The 13,873-nt window shown below is 46.0% G+C and overlaps 1 protein-coding gene across 1 annotated transcript in view; it reads right to left on the bottom strand.

The window, feature by feature from the left end:
• Window positions 1-13,591, bottom strand: part of CNOT6L (CCR4-NOT transcription complex subunit 6 like) — a 30,417-nt gene extending 16,826 nt beyond the window's left edge. Inside the window, exon 1 of the mRNA XM_009989612.2 lies at window positions 13,560-13,591. The gene's annotated coding sequence lies outside the window, so the exon portion shown is untranslated. The remainder of the gene's footprint in view (window positions 1-13,559) is intronic.
• Window positions 13,592-13,873: the final 282 nt, after the last annotated feature.

Here is a 13,873-nt window from a genome sequence, read left to right as displayed (position 1 = left end):
AGGGAGCGCTGAAGGCTTTTACTCTGAAGAGAGTTTTTTTTGGGCAACGAAAACCAGGAGCTTCTGCACACTCAGAGTTTCTGACAACCAGGTAATAGAAAAGAGCACTGCTCTTCTCTACTTAACTATTTAACGCTTTCTTTAGTTACACGGGTGTGGGAAATATGAGAGAGGGAGGATAGAGTTAGCAGTGTGAAATATAAAATGTGATTTTCTGAGGGAGAAGCTGAAGGCAGCCCTACAAATTGCATCAATGCAACAAGAGGAAAAAAAGGACCCTGTGCTAAGGATGAAGACATTTCTTAACTCGTAGTGTGTTTTTATTTTTTTTGTATGGGTGGGGGAAATCAACAGCAGCTGTGAACATAGAAAATCTCTTCCATTACACAGCACATCCAAACACAGTGAAGTAACTATCTCAGGGTAGCTGAGAGAGACAAATTGCATCACTACCATGTTTAATAAATCTCTCCTTCCAAAAGCAAACATCCCCCATCAAGCAGAAGGATTAACGTATGTTTGGCAGAAAGAGAAAGCCTGCTCAAAGCTGTCCAGATTATTTGGCATCTGTGTTGCAGGAGGGTTTGAGGCCAGATAGGTTCAAGTTGCTTAGAGCTATGTGCTGCTGCAAAATAATGACCAAATAACGGTCAAATAATAATAATGACTAAATAAAATCCTGCTGGCTGACGAGGCCAGAGAGGGTGCGTGTATACTCACAAGCACATGGTATTGAACGTTGGGAAGTTGGACCACCAACTGGAAAACAGAGCTGGTTTTGTTGATGTATTTTGTAAACAAGACTAACTGGTTGCAAAGGGAGCACAGGAAGGCTACTGGTCTGTAGTAAGTGCGCTCTGTTTTTAAATGAGGGTGTGACAAAAGTCTCCCAAAGGAGAAGGGGGCATACAGGCAATACCCACGAATAGGAAAACTGATTTAAAGTACTTTGAGGGGGATGAAAAATCAAGAAGGTGAATGTTTAAGGATATATTAAGGGGATTTAACACAAAACTGCTCACACTAGGATATGTATAGATGTGTAAGGTAGACTACTTAGTAAATCCGTGTACATATAGTATCTGGTGTATATTTACCAGCAAGAAAATATGCATAGGGAATTTTGATGGTCTTTTGCTTGGATCTGAGTTTTCTTCATGGTGATCTCCTGCAGGAACATGTTCGACCACCTCGCAACGCACCATCTCTACCAGGAGCTCAACAAGCACCACGAGTCTGTCAACAAAGGTACTGTCTCTTTTCAGTTTCTTCCTCCAAGTAACCTGACTGGGAATAGAGATGATCAGTGAAATGAATAAAAATGCCTCACCGTGGTTTTTTATTAAAAAGGGAATATAAGTGTTTGCTTCATGTTGTTTCCTAATACTGAGATTTCAAACGGTCTTTGAGGAAAATATAATCAAAGTACATAAATAGAGACTCCGTGGACACAAGTAAGTATCCTACCAGGTGGAGGACAGTGAAACAGTTACGTGGAAATAAATGGCAAGGCAAAGGATGATTGAAGAGAATATTAAATCTAAGGAATAACAGCTGAAATTTCAAGCTTAGCACCCAGGTGCTAGCAACCAACAAAGAAGTCCATAAGTAAAAACTGAAAAGCAACTTTTGTTTTAAAAATCTGTAAAAGTATGTATTTCTTTTGATATCATCCATCCAAGAAAATGGTTTCTCACGAGAAGGCACGCTGACTGCTGTGCAGAGGACTCAGTTATACGAACTCAGCAGGAGTATTGATCTCTGCTCACTAGCCATCTCCTTTACAGAAAGAGTCCGAAACCACACAGGGAGGAGAACTCTGAAAATCTGGAGCATTAAAGGTCTTGTATGCTATCTCCTTTCAAGTCTGTAGCAACAGTTGCTCTGCCTCTACTGTAACCTGTAGACAGGGCCTCAGCCCAGTTTGCTTTTTCAAAATCATCTGGGCTGCAAGTGGGATGAGACAGGACCTTACTGCTGTAATGCTGTTAGAAAATTACATCAGCTTATACTTTAGTCATCTACTAATGCTTTTAAAAATACAACGAGGTAATATGAGGGTTTTCTTGAACCACATCAGTCACGCACCTAAACCCAAGCTTGCTGTAGTAAGACATCTTTGCTACTCTTAGGTTCAGTACTTAAGTTCCTTAACTTGAAACTTCTAGGGAGTCTTCACACGTATTGCAAGCTGAACGTTTTAATAAAACTGCCACTTCTTCTACATGATCAAGATAAATATCTGATGTAGGAAATATTTCAACCAAATAAGCTTCGGAAGTAATTTTCATCGTCCTTGCTTGTACCTATCGCAAGGCACGTCTGCTTCAAGGACCGTAGCTTTGTATCGCAGCTCAAGTAGGCAAAATAAGCCAAAGTGGGATTTCTGTACAGATGCAGAGAGGATGAAAAGCTGTTCCTCCAAGCTGTAACTGGTCAGGAGGCATGTTTGTGCTGGGAAGCAGAAAGGAACAGACTTACTACGGCGCTGCCCTTGCCTGGCAGTTGTACCTTTGCCATAGTCAAGGGAAACTCGCAGCCATCCACCAGATTTGGAACAAGGTTGCGCAGACAGGAGGCATCTCCATGGAGTAAGTTCAGGGTTGGGAGGAGAGCGCTGCTTGGTAAACGTGGCCAACCATTTAGGAAGCGTTGCCATCTCCTTTCCAGAACGACGGCAAACCTGCGTGCAGGATTTCGGACTCACGCTCAGCCACTCCAGCAAACCCAGAAACGTGGTGAAAAGGACGTGTCAACAACAAGCACAGCCACAATCCGATGGAATCTGTCCCAACCTTGCTCTGGTTTTTATTCCGTGGGGTAGTAGAATCATAGAATGGTTAGGTCTGGAGGGGACCTTCAAAGGTCATCTAGTCCAACCCCCCTGCAAGGAACAGGGATATCTCCAACTAGATCAGGTTGCTCAGGGCCTCGTCCAACCTGGCCTTGAACGTCTTCAGGGATGGAGCATCCACCACCTCTCTGGGCAACCTGTTCCAGTGTTCTACAACTCTCATGGTAAAAAATTTTTTCCTAATATCCAATCCAAGTAGTACGATTAGGCTCGGCGAGAGGAGGCTGGTTAAGTTTTGCATGTTGGATTTCATAGCAAATCCTCTTTGCTCATTAGCAACTTCTTCGTCGTGCGAGAGGTGCAGCAGTTGATCAAGCTTTGCTGGAGGCTGTTGTACAAAGGGAGTTCTCAGGGATTGAAAACACAGTTGCTGTTACCTGAACTACACACCTTGCTTCATTTCCAGCCCAGAACTGCTTATACCCAGCCCGCTCACGCGGAGCTGCCGTGTGCCCGTCGAGCCCCGTAGGACAAGCGAAACAAGACGTACGACCGGCCACAGCGACGTTCTGCAACCACATCCTGCCAGGCTTCTCGCCTCCTCCGCCTGCCTCGACGTACAACGCGAGCCCAAGCGCAGGGAAATTCCAGCTGGGGGTGGGAATAGTGAAAAACAGGGAGGTCACCGAGAACCTGCAGCTGATAGTAACTTCAGAGGCAGTGGGATCCCAAGGGCCTTCACGTAGCCCTTCAACAAAGACCGTAAAAGCCAAGAGAAGCATAGAAAAGTCATAGAAGCAAACCCCGGAGGGAAAAAAACCCAGCAAAAGCCAAGGGGAGGAGTGGGAAGGGAGGAAACAAGCTGCATTGGATGAATTCTAGAGCCAACTGGCACTCACTTGATAGAAATGCTAATTGTCCTTCTGACATACACCCACTAGTTATTTCCTCTCGTTTTCTCATCGCCTCTAAATGATGTACAGAGTCTTTTCTTAAATCACAGGTAACACGAGAATATCCAGGTTTCCACCCTTCCTCTTCCTCTATGTCACACCCCCACTTACAAGGAGAGCTGAACTATTTACTGCGTGGAAATACTAGGCAGCATTACGTAGTTGTATTTAATTTCTGCAGTTAGTTAACCTTTTCTTAGTCCTTACACCCAAAGAGCAGTTTCTGCTCTGTTTGAAATCGTCTGTTACCTCTCCTTGTGTACATGGCTACTCTTGAATACCTGCATCAGGTCACGGAGTAATACCTGCCTTTGTGTGCAGATGCCTTTTCCACTTTATTTCTTTCAAAGGAGCTCTTTGGGGCTAGCTTAGATGCTAGGCAGCTCCTCAAAAGCAAAGCTCAGCTTAACAGAAAGGCATACAAGGGGTCCGTTGTAGGGCAAGAAGAGTTTCAACAGACAGCCTGTAAAGCAATCTGATCAGAAGCCCCCGGAGGGACGGTTTAATAGCACCTTTATTCACACAAACGTGCCACGCTAGTTCAAAGAAATGACCCGTTTGCAATGCTGCCCCATCCCCTGGAGACCACCGGGCTTTTAATGAGATACAGGACAGAGTGGCTTAAAGGATTATGACCTGAAGTCACGGGGAGTCCGGGGAAGGAAGCAGCCAGCGTCGGATCAGGAGCAAGCTTCAAGACAAAACGCTGTCCTGGGCTGTGGGCAGAGAAGGAAAGCAGCCATGCACGGATGCAGCCTAAAGCAGAAGGTTTTCCGAGGACCGGTTTGACGGCGATAGGACCGGGGAGACAGAAAACTCCCAACAGCAAGAACTGAGTAAGCTTCAAGTATCGTGGTGCGCGAGCATCCCTCCGAGCCTCCAGGGAAAGAGCTGGTTGTTTATTGACAAGCCTAATCCGACACCTCACTTCATTCAGTCGCTCGCTCGGAAGTGATAAAGACCCTGTTCTGGTTGCCCAGAGCTAACACCTTGTCTCATTCAACTGCCCTGGATCAATAATTGGAGAGAAGTCAGCTATCGACCTGTTTTGTGAACCAAACTACACCAGAATTATTAATTCATGCATGCTACTGCGGCAACCTCGAAGCGGTCTTCTCAATGAACCTTTCTTCCTTTCTTTAAAAGCCTCTTTAAATCATCACTGACCTTTCATCCTTCAAAGAAAAGTTTGTGCTAGGAGGAAAGAATAAATGTGATGATTTTCACCGCTACGACGTTATCCTCCCCTTCAAGTAGCAGGCTGCCAACGCTTTCAGCGATGCCCAGCAGCACTTCAGCTACTCTCCCTGTATGATGGAAAGATAAGGGCCAGCTTATCGCTCACAATCTGTTCTTTGCAGCAGCAATTAACAACAGGGACATCTGCCACCGTAAAATGATGGCTTTGAAGTGACAAGGCCTGCCCTGTTCAACTACAGGTAGATTTGGATGAGTCAAAGCTCAAGATTTTCAATGAAAGGAGAGAAAAAAAACCAAAACCAAACCAAAAACTAACACACCAAAAGCCAGAGGAAAAAGTACACACCAATTGTACAAACTGGTTTGTAATGGCTGGCACAATAAATGAGCTTTTTCTTACTCCAACCCAGTTTCAGAAGACCACAGGACGCTGCACTAGCGTTCCGAGTAGCTGGGCTTGTGCGCACAGAAGAGAGGGAGAAAGAAAAGGGATCTCTTGAAAATAAAGCAGTTTATAGGCATAAACCCCTTTCCCAGTAAGCTGTATTTAAATGTACTTTACTTCTTTAATCCAAAAAGGTAAAAAGCTTGCCTGATAGCCTGAGAAAAGGACATTATTTGGATACTGAAAAATAGTTATTTCAGCTGCTTCTGTATCTGATGATCCAAATCTTTCCCATGTGCATTTACACCATACTTAAACTTCCAAATACTACATTTAGTTTGAAAATCAGGGTTGAGGAGTAACATATACTCTTTTAGCTGCATCCCAGCAAGGTGGAAAATGAGAAACTACAGCAACAATAGCCCAAGAAAATCCCTGTGGGGACCAGGAAATTCACCTCTAAGGGAAAAGTGAGATGCAGATATCTGGAGTTAATTAACTACGAGCATCTATGACATCTGACTCGTATGACACGAGACACTCAAGAGCTGTGATCTCCAGTGGGTTTAGATGCTGCCTGGTGCGGGAGGTATCCTGCTCTTCAAATGAAAATTAGCACAAGGCTCATTGTTGCACAGAAAGATGACTGTAATATTTAGTTTATTAGAGCGAAGAAGGCCATTGGGGAGCAAACCCCGAGGTATACGTTAGCTGGCAGGGGACAGGGCCAAGAGCTGACACCAACTGCACTGGTTCCTCTGCCAAAAGATGGGTTGAACTTGGGTGGATTCCTCTGTTCAGCCACCTGAAGGCACTTTATCTAAAGCACGTGCATTACCTAACCAGGCAATACCTTTGGCAATTTTTGCTGAAGTTTATTTCTGTTATTTCTTAATATGCTAGCATGTGAGAAGTTCATTCAAGAGTCGCCTAACGTTTGTGCTTGCAAAGGCTTCCGCGCTGTCCCCCCTCCCTGTCCGTCACGGTCCTTCGTCGCGGATTCGGTGTTCCGCGAGCCATCGGGCACCGCTGGCAGAGCTGCGACCCTGGCGCTTGCTTTCAAGACAGTGAGGTGCATGGAAGTCTAAGTACAGGCTGAAAGAGTTGGGGCTGTTCAGCCTGGAGAAGAGGAGGCTCCGGGGTGACCTTATAGCGGTCTTCCAGTACCTCAAGGGGGCCTACTGGAAAGATGGGGAGAGGCTGTTCAGGAGGGCATGTTGGGATAGGACAAGGGGTAATGGTTTTAAAATAGAGGGAGGTAGATTCAGGTTGGATATTAGGAAAAAGTTTTTTACCATGAGAGTTGTAGAACACTGGAACAGGTTGCCCAGAGAGGTGGTGGCTGCTCCATCCCTGGAGACGTTCAAGGCCAGGTTGGACGAGGCCCTGAGCAACCTGATCTAGTTGGAGATATCCCTGTTCCTTGCAGGGGGGTTGGACTAGATGACCTTTGAAGGTCCCTTCCAGCCCTAACCATTCTATGATTCTATGATTCTACTCACGACACTAAGTGTAAACCTGCACAGAAGACAAGGATTTCTGAAAGCAAATTAAAGAAGAGAAATACGGTCTGCAGCCCCAGTCCTAGTAAACGTCACTCCCCGCTGCTTTATAGAAACGGAGCCTAAAGCAAGAGCACGGACACAGCAGGTATGCAGAAGAGGCAGGTATGGATTCAGGAATGCTGTAGCATTGCGGACAGCTTGAGGTTTCAAACCACGCAATTTTCTAAGCAGAAAATATCTCTGAGTTAGACTCATTTCCTCGCATCCACGTCCAGGGTTGTTTTGTCCATACCTGCAGCTGCCGTGAAACACAAGGCCGTCACCTTAAAATGGAACAGTTCCACCTCTGCATGCACGGGGAGCTGTGTTGGGCAGCACCCAGGGGTTAGGGTTACTACAGCAGGCAGAAAAACATCTGGCAGTTCATGACAGGACTAGTCACTGTGCAGTCTTCACGTCAAACCGTACAGCAAAAAACGCATCAAAGAACGAAACGGATATCCTAAGGTCATAGCCTCACTCAGACTTTGCTACATAAGTCTGCAAAAAAGTTGTATAACTCTGTAATCTGAGACATTTCAAAGAGATCTTAGTACTGCAAAAACAAAAAAACCCACCCCCAAACCTCCTATTCTATCCACAGGTCTCAAATACTTCATATACATGCTTCTCTCATCCACTCAAAATATTCCTAGTTTATCTGATGAACCTCAATCCATCTCAATCTTTCACTCCAGACTAGGGAGGAGAAGAGAGAAGATCATGACACGTGTACAAAAAGGTGCCTAGAGATTCAACTGGTCCCAAAGGTAAGACCTAATGTGGCTGGAGGAAAAAAAAAAAATTGCAAGCCAAGGGCCATCTAACAATCCGAATCCGACTCTTCCTGGCACTTGCGACTGTGTTCTGGTACATGAGAAATTGGCTGGCCCTGTTTTCCTTTCGCTTTCTTAACTTTCCAAAACAAAAAGGGATTAGAGGAAAGGCGTTCACAAGTGGAAATTTCTGCTGGGTGGATAATTCATCCTGTGTTTGCTCCCTCCCACCTCCAAGGCCAGTAGTTAATTCGTGCAACAGAATGAACATAAATTGAATTTTAAGGAATAGAGGAAGCAGTAGCCAGTTTTCTGGAACTACATTCAGAAAATATACTGGTACTGCCTCAACTGGCCTTTTCCTGCCCGGAGCTGCAAGTTCCACGAGTCTAAGAAAATACAAAGCAGAGTGTTTTCTTTTACCTGGAGAGCCCAGCTTGTGACACCCATCCTGCTTTTAAACCTCTTGCAAACCAGCCTGAAGTTTGCCATCTGTACCAGCAGGAAGCTCTGCTTGCACCAGCCTGTGCCATGCGTGTAAGGGCTGAGCAGTGCACACGGATACGTGCTCCAACAAGAAGCCAGCGAACCGATCCTTTCCGGAAGGCCAGGGAACGCCGGCAGTTTCTGCGTTTCTCCCCACGGGTGATGGGGTGACAGCTTTATCCTTCCCTCCCCAGCGTTTTAATTCTGCTCCAGCTCTCAGCCTGATGCAATGAGAAGAGCTAAGGGTGTTCTCCAAGGGCCAAGTCTGATCCAAGATAAAAGACATGGACTTGAGGGAGATGAACCCACCTTGCGCCGTCGGGAAGCTGGTGGACTTCACGCAAGTACGTATGGCAAGCGAGTCTCAGGTACACGTTGACCTCCACCTCCCAAAATCAAACTCCCTGGCTTACATGGGAGAGATGGACGTATCTGTAGCGCTAGAACGGAACCTTTCCATCGGAATCATAGAATCATAGAATGGTTAGGGCTGGAAGGGACCTTCAAAGGTCATCTAGTCCAACCCCCCTGCAAGGAACAGAGATATCTCCAACTAGATCAGGTTGCTCAGGGCCTCGTCCAACCTGGCCTTGAACGTCTCCAGGGATGGAGCAGCCACCACCTCTCTGGGCAACCTATTCCAGTGTTCTACAACTCTTATGGTAAAAAACTTTTTCCTAATATCCAACCTGAATCTACTTCCCTCTATTTTAAAACCATTACCCCTTGTCCTATCACAGCTGGCCCTCCTGAACAGCCTCTCCCCATCTTTCTTGTAGGCCCCCTTGAGGTACTGGAAGACCGCTATAAGGTCACCCCGGAGCCTCCTCTTCTCCAGGCTGAACAGCCCCAACTCTTTCAGCCTGTCCTCATAGGAAAGGTGCTCCAGCCCTCTGATCATCTTCGTGGCCCTCCTCACGAAGGAAGCTCTCAAATACCTTTTTAGGCCATAAAATCTTAGCGTTAAGCACCCGGAGCAGGAAGAGCTGCAGGCCACACAGCTGAAAACTTCCAAACCTGCAGGACCTCTCCATTTCGCTGTTTACAAAACAGAGGATGGTCATATCCAGCCAAGTGCACCAAGTGTGTTCTCTGCTTTTCCCCCTCCTCAGTTTTCCTGGGAGTATCGCGTGGAAAAACAGAGCTGAAAACTTGCAGCGGGAAGTCTGCAACGTGCTTCTCTGGGTACGTACTTAAAGCCAAGCCAGAACCTTCAGATCGGTTTCTTGGGGAGAGGAAAAAGCCAACCTAATTTGTGATTAGAAGGCACAAAGCTGTTCAGTCAGATGGAAGCATTCCTGAAAAGCGAGGGCGAAACTACCCAGTCAATTCATTCCGCTGCCCTGAAGGGTAAACAGCAAACTGGGGCACAATCTCCAAATCCTGACTCTTATTAACAGCTGGACCACAAGCGGCTGGTTTCTGCATTTCTCTTTGTACTCAGGAAACACGATGAACTAAAAAAGCACGTTTGACAGACCCTGACACCAAAACCAAGAGGGGGAAGAAAGAAGAGGGGGTCACTTGGCACTGTTACTCCTGGCGTGAGGTTCAGGTCCCTCGCTCAGAGAAGAAACGCGCTAAAAAAGGTGGTTTCAGCTGGCGGTGGATACTGGAGGCTTTCTGGTTTTCAAATTTACCCAAAAGGGATACGTCTTAGCGTTCACCAAACTTTGCTTAGCAGCCCACAATAACTTCTTTTTCAAAATGATTTGTCAATAAGGCCGGTTTTGGAGTTGCCAAATGTCTTGAGAAGAAAACTAAAGATGTTTTTCACACAGGGAAAGCTCTTTTCCATACTGGGACCCCGCAAGGTGAAGGCTGTCTATCCCTTCTGGCTGTAGCTGTGAGACATGGCATGTGTGTCGGTAAGTGGAAGGCAATTCCAAGTTGACAGGATAAGAGGGAATGGCGTCAAGTTATGCCAGGGGAAATTTAGGTTAGATATGAGGAAAAATTTCTTTACAGAGAGGGTTGTGAAGTATTGGAACGGGCTGCCCAGGGAGGTGGTGGAGTCCCCATCCCTGGAGGTATTTAAAAACCGTGTGGATTTGGTGTTGAGGAACATGGTTTAGGGACCCTGACAGTGCTGGGTGAATGGTTGGACTCGATGATCTTGAGGGTCTTTTCCAACCAGATGATTCTATGATTCTTTTTCCCCTTTGCTTTTCCTCAGGAGACCTCCTTCTCCTCCCTGCCTGCCCCAAAAGTGGAAAACAAAACCTCTCTCTGCAGCAACACAAGGCTAAACACACCCCTCTCTTCTGCGACTTGCAGAGCTGCCTCAGCCCATGAATATTTTTTGCTTTTAAAAGCATTTCATATAATTTAATTGTGTTTTTGGTTTCGAGTGGTTGCAAGTCGGAGAGTTGGGGAGCTTTGGACTTGCAGTAGTAGTTGTGGAAGGATTGGAGGGCAGGACAAAGGACCCTTAGTCTAAAGCTTTGGTTTGCTTTCTTCTTTCCCACACAGGCTTCTGGAGACCTCATGCGGGCGCACAGTTTAGGAAGGGCCAAGGCCCACAGGCTCTTCAGAGAAGTGCTGCCACCGGTAGTTTCCCAGCTGTAAAAATTCCTGCTGCTCCCACCCGAGGGCACGGTAAGTTTTCCTTTACGCTTGGTTTAGGGTAACAAATAATCCTGATTCACATCAGCAAGGATGATGGCAGGGTGCTCTGAAGGATTAGTCGGTCCGGGTCTGTAAACTGTCAAAGCTGCAAAATGTGGGGTGGGGGAACCTCCAAAATTAAAAACCTTTCTGACGATCCGTCACCCCATGGACTCAGAAAGAATATGCCTCTTCCTTAAGGCTGTCATCTGTATTCCCAGGCTTTTCCCTCAATAACAGGTACTGATCATTGTCGTCAGCGAGACGGACACTTTAGTGGGACAAGTGGAATAGGACAGGAGTTCCCTTGGACTTGACTTGGTGCCAGACAGCAGATCACTATTTTTGACACCACGGGTGTCACAAGTGAGCTTCAACTTGCTCTTGGCAGCCAGATGACGAGTGAAAACCCCTCCTCTTCCTCTCTCCTCTGGCCCTACTCCCACCATTGCGTGCAGGGTGGAAGTCTCAGAAGGGAAAAATATTTCATTGCTCTGCTGCTCGCCTCGGTGGGCTGAGCACCTTTGTGAACGGGACTGCGTTTAAATCCGTGCAATCTGCCCGCAGACCACGTAGGCGCAGTGTTAACTTGATTTAAAACGTGCCCCTATACCACGGACTTCATACCTGGCAAACAGGTTAAAAGTCCTGCAGCCCTTTTAATCTCATTTTATGCACCTTTCTTGGAGGAAAAATCAAGCTCCTTTAGAGGCAGGCAGAATGTGAAAGGCAAGAAAGCCTTGAGCTCAATGCGAAGCATGAGCGGCTACAACGCCGTGCCATCGTCAATCATTAATCATTTACATCAGGAAATGCCAAAGTAAGGGTGAACACACACAGCCTTATCTGGTCCTTGTGTACACATGCAGGTTACAAGCTGTGCTTAAGCCACTTGTGTGTGTGACACACGAGGGCTAAATGGGCTTCTGTTCCTCGGCCCTACAGTCTGACTTGGGGCAACTTCCAAAATTGGTGTTCACTGACTGTAGCTCAAATTGTTTGTAGCTACTTTTTCTTCATCTCGGAGCGGCCGGTTTAACATCTCCCCTTGCAAGGGATAAAGTTTGTTTCTTGCAGAACATCACAGAAGGCATTTCTGCCTTGCATAAGGTGTTTCTGCCTACCTTTAATCTTATTTCCGATGCCCACCTCTCAGATCCTGGAGGAAAAGCTTTCCGGTGGTGTCCGAATACTGTTAAGTCACTTGTTGATCCCTTGCAAACAAAAATTGTTTTTCTAAAGAGGATTTGAGAGCAACTTTTCTGGAGAGATTTTCTTCCAGTGCTGCTCTTTTTTTATTCAGTCTATGTTCAGTTTAGTTGGTTTTATTTTTTATTGGTGATTTTTTTTTTTTCTTGAGGAGAGGAGTTTTCTCCTAAGTAACAGAAACCAAGTGGCGTCCAGCACCTTGCCATTACAGGTAGCTCTCATGTAGCCCTTTTGTGAGTTGACCAAGCCTCAAACAAAGCCAGTGAGAGTGTTCAGCTGAAGGCTTTACACGGTCCTCTCTGCACCTCACTCTTTGAGATCGACTCAAAGGCACTCCAAGAAGAGGCACGAATGGATCCAGTGAGCCCTGGGCACAGCAAGTCTTTATGCCATCTTCTGCAGGATGCTTCAAGGTTTGCTTTGTCCCCTCTGAGTTGTCTGATCTCTTTTTTTGGGGGTGTCTTACAGCAGGTGGTACACGCGTGAAGCCTGCTCGCACCGACCTGAGATGCGCGAGCCTTTTAAGACGGGGAAGGAGAGCGAGAGAATTCCAGAAACATTTTCACCAGCTAAAGATACCGAGACAGAAACGTCCTAAGTAAGCCTTTGCTTTTATCTTTCCAGGTGAGATCGAGAAGCTGCACAGACAAGTCACTGAAACCCAAAGAATTAAGCAAAAGGTGAAGTTGCAGGGTACCGTCACCGCTGAGCTAGGAACGAACGCTTTTAAAACACGTGAACGCTTTGCACCCTCCATCTCCTCTTTTGTTTCTTGATTTACTGCGAGTTTAGGGAGTGAAACTGGCTCAGCACAGTTAACTTATTTTTCAAGTTTCCTCAAATGCCATCTTATGCTCCCAAACAACTCAGCTCCACCGTCACGTCTGCTTTCCCAGTATTCTACAAATGAGGTTACATCCAGTGCCTCGCGAGCCCTTTCGGCATCCCAAAAGCTCTTTCCAAAAAATAGTAAGCCAGCCATTTATTTGTATTTCTCTCCCCCTTTAAACCCAAGTGACCCAAAAGCGTCCGACAGATTAAAGCTGATGTAAGCAGTATTTTGCTTTTCTCTTTGCAGTTAAGGAAAGTTTGCTCTAAAATTAGGCACGTTACTGACTCATAATTTTATCACTTAAAAACCAAATGGCTTTGGAAAGGTTCGAATAAGAAAAAAAGAAATACACCTCCTTGTTTGTGCACGTTGACTCTGAATGAAAAAGACAGCGGCTGCTGTCATCTAGCTAAATGTAAATTTATCTTCGCAGTGTTTTAGATTTTTAAAGTCTCACCCCAGTGTGGAAATTAATTATTTTTTTCTCCAATGGTGCCTTTTCTTTTTACTACCAGAGCCCACACACACCGTGGGATTACTTTCTGAATTATTTCTTGTAAGACTGCTGTGAAAGCTAAATATTGCTGTGCTTGGCAAAGTTGGTGCAAAGCCTGTCTCGCTCTTTGTAAAAAATCGGATTGTTAACGAAAAACAACCACAGTTCACGTGGCAAAAAAAAAAAAAATAAAAATCCCAGTTCATCACACGAAATGAAATTTTTATAAACACCTTTGGAGGGAAAGAAAACAAATAGCAGCCATAACATCACTTACTTCCACGAGAGAATTCCCACTGCAAATGTGACCGAGCTCCTACGGATCGCGGATGGGAAGAGAAGAGCCAGGCACAGGCAAGACCCCCTGACCAGTCGTCCCTTCCGAGCCAGGCAAATAAACCACTGATTCCACTACATCCCTGGGAGCACGGTGCTCGCCCGGCAGCAGCACCGCTACCACGGTAGGGAAAAACACCCTTTAAAAAACGAAAACAAGCTCTATCAGTAAAAGTGCACTTTTTGCAGATAACTGCTTCTGCAGCCGGGACTTCTGCTGGCACAGCTAGGTCAGTCCCGGGTCACACTTGGTCA

This window comes from Tauraco erythrolophus, chromosome 5, assembly GCF_009769465.1.
Source record: "Tauraco erythrolophus isolate bTauEry1 chromosome 5, bTauEry1.pri, whole genome shotgun sequence".
Classification (NCBI taxonomy): domain Eukaryota; kingdom Metazoa; phylum Chordata; class Aves; order Musophagiformes; family Musophagidae; genus Tauraco; species Tauraco erythrolophus.
Note: the sequence above shows the minus strand (reverse complement) of the source record. Positions and strands in the feature narration are given on the sequence as shown.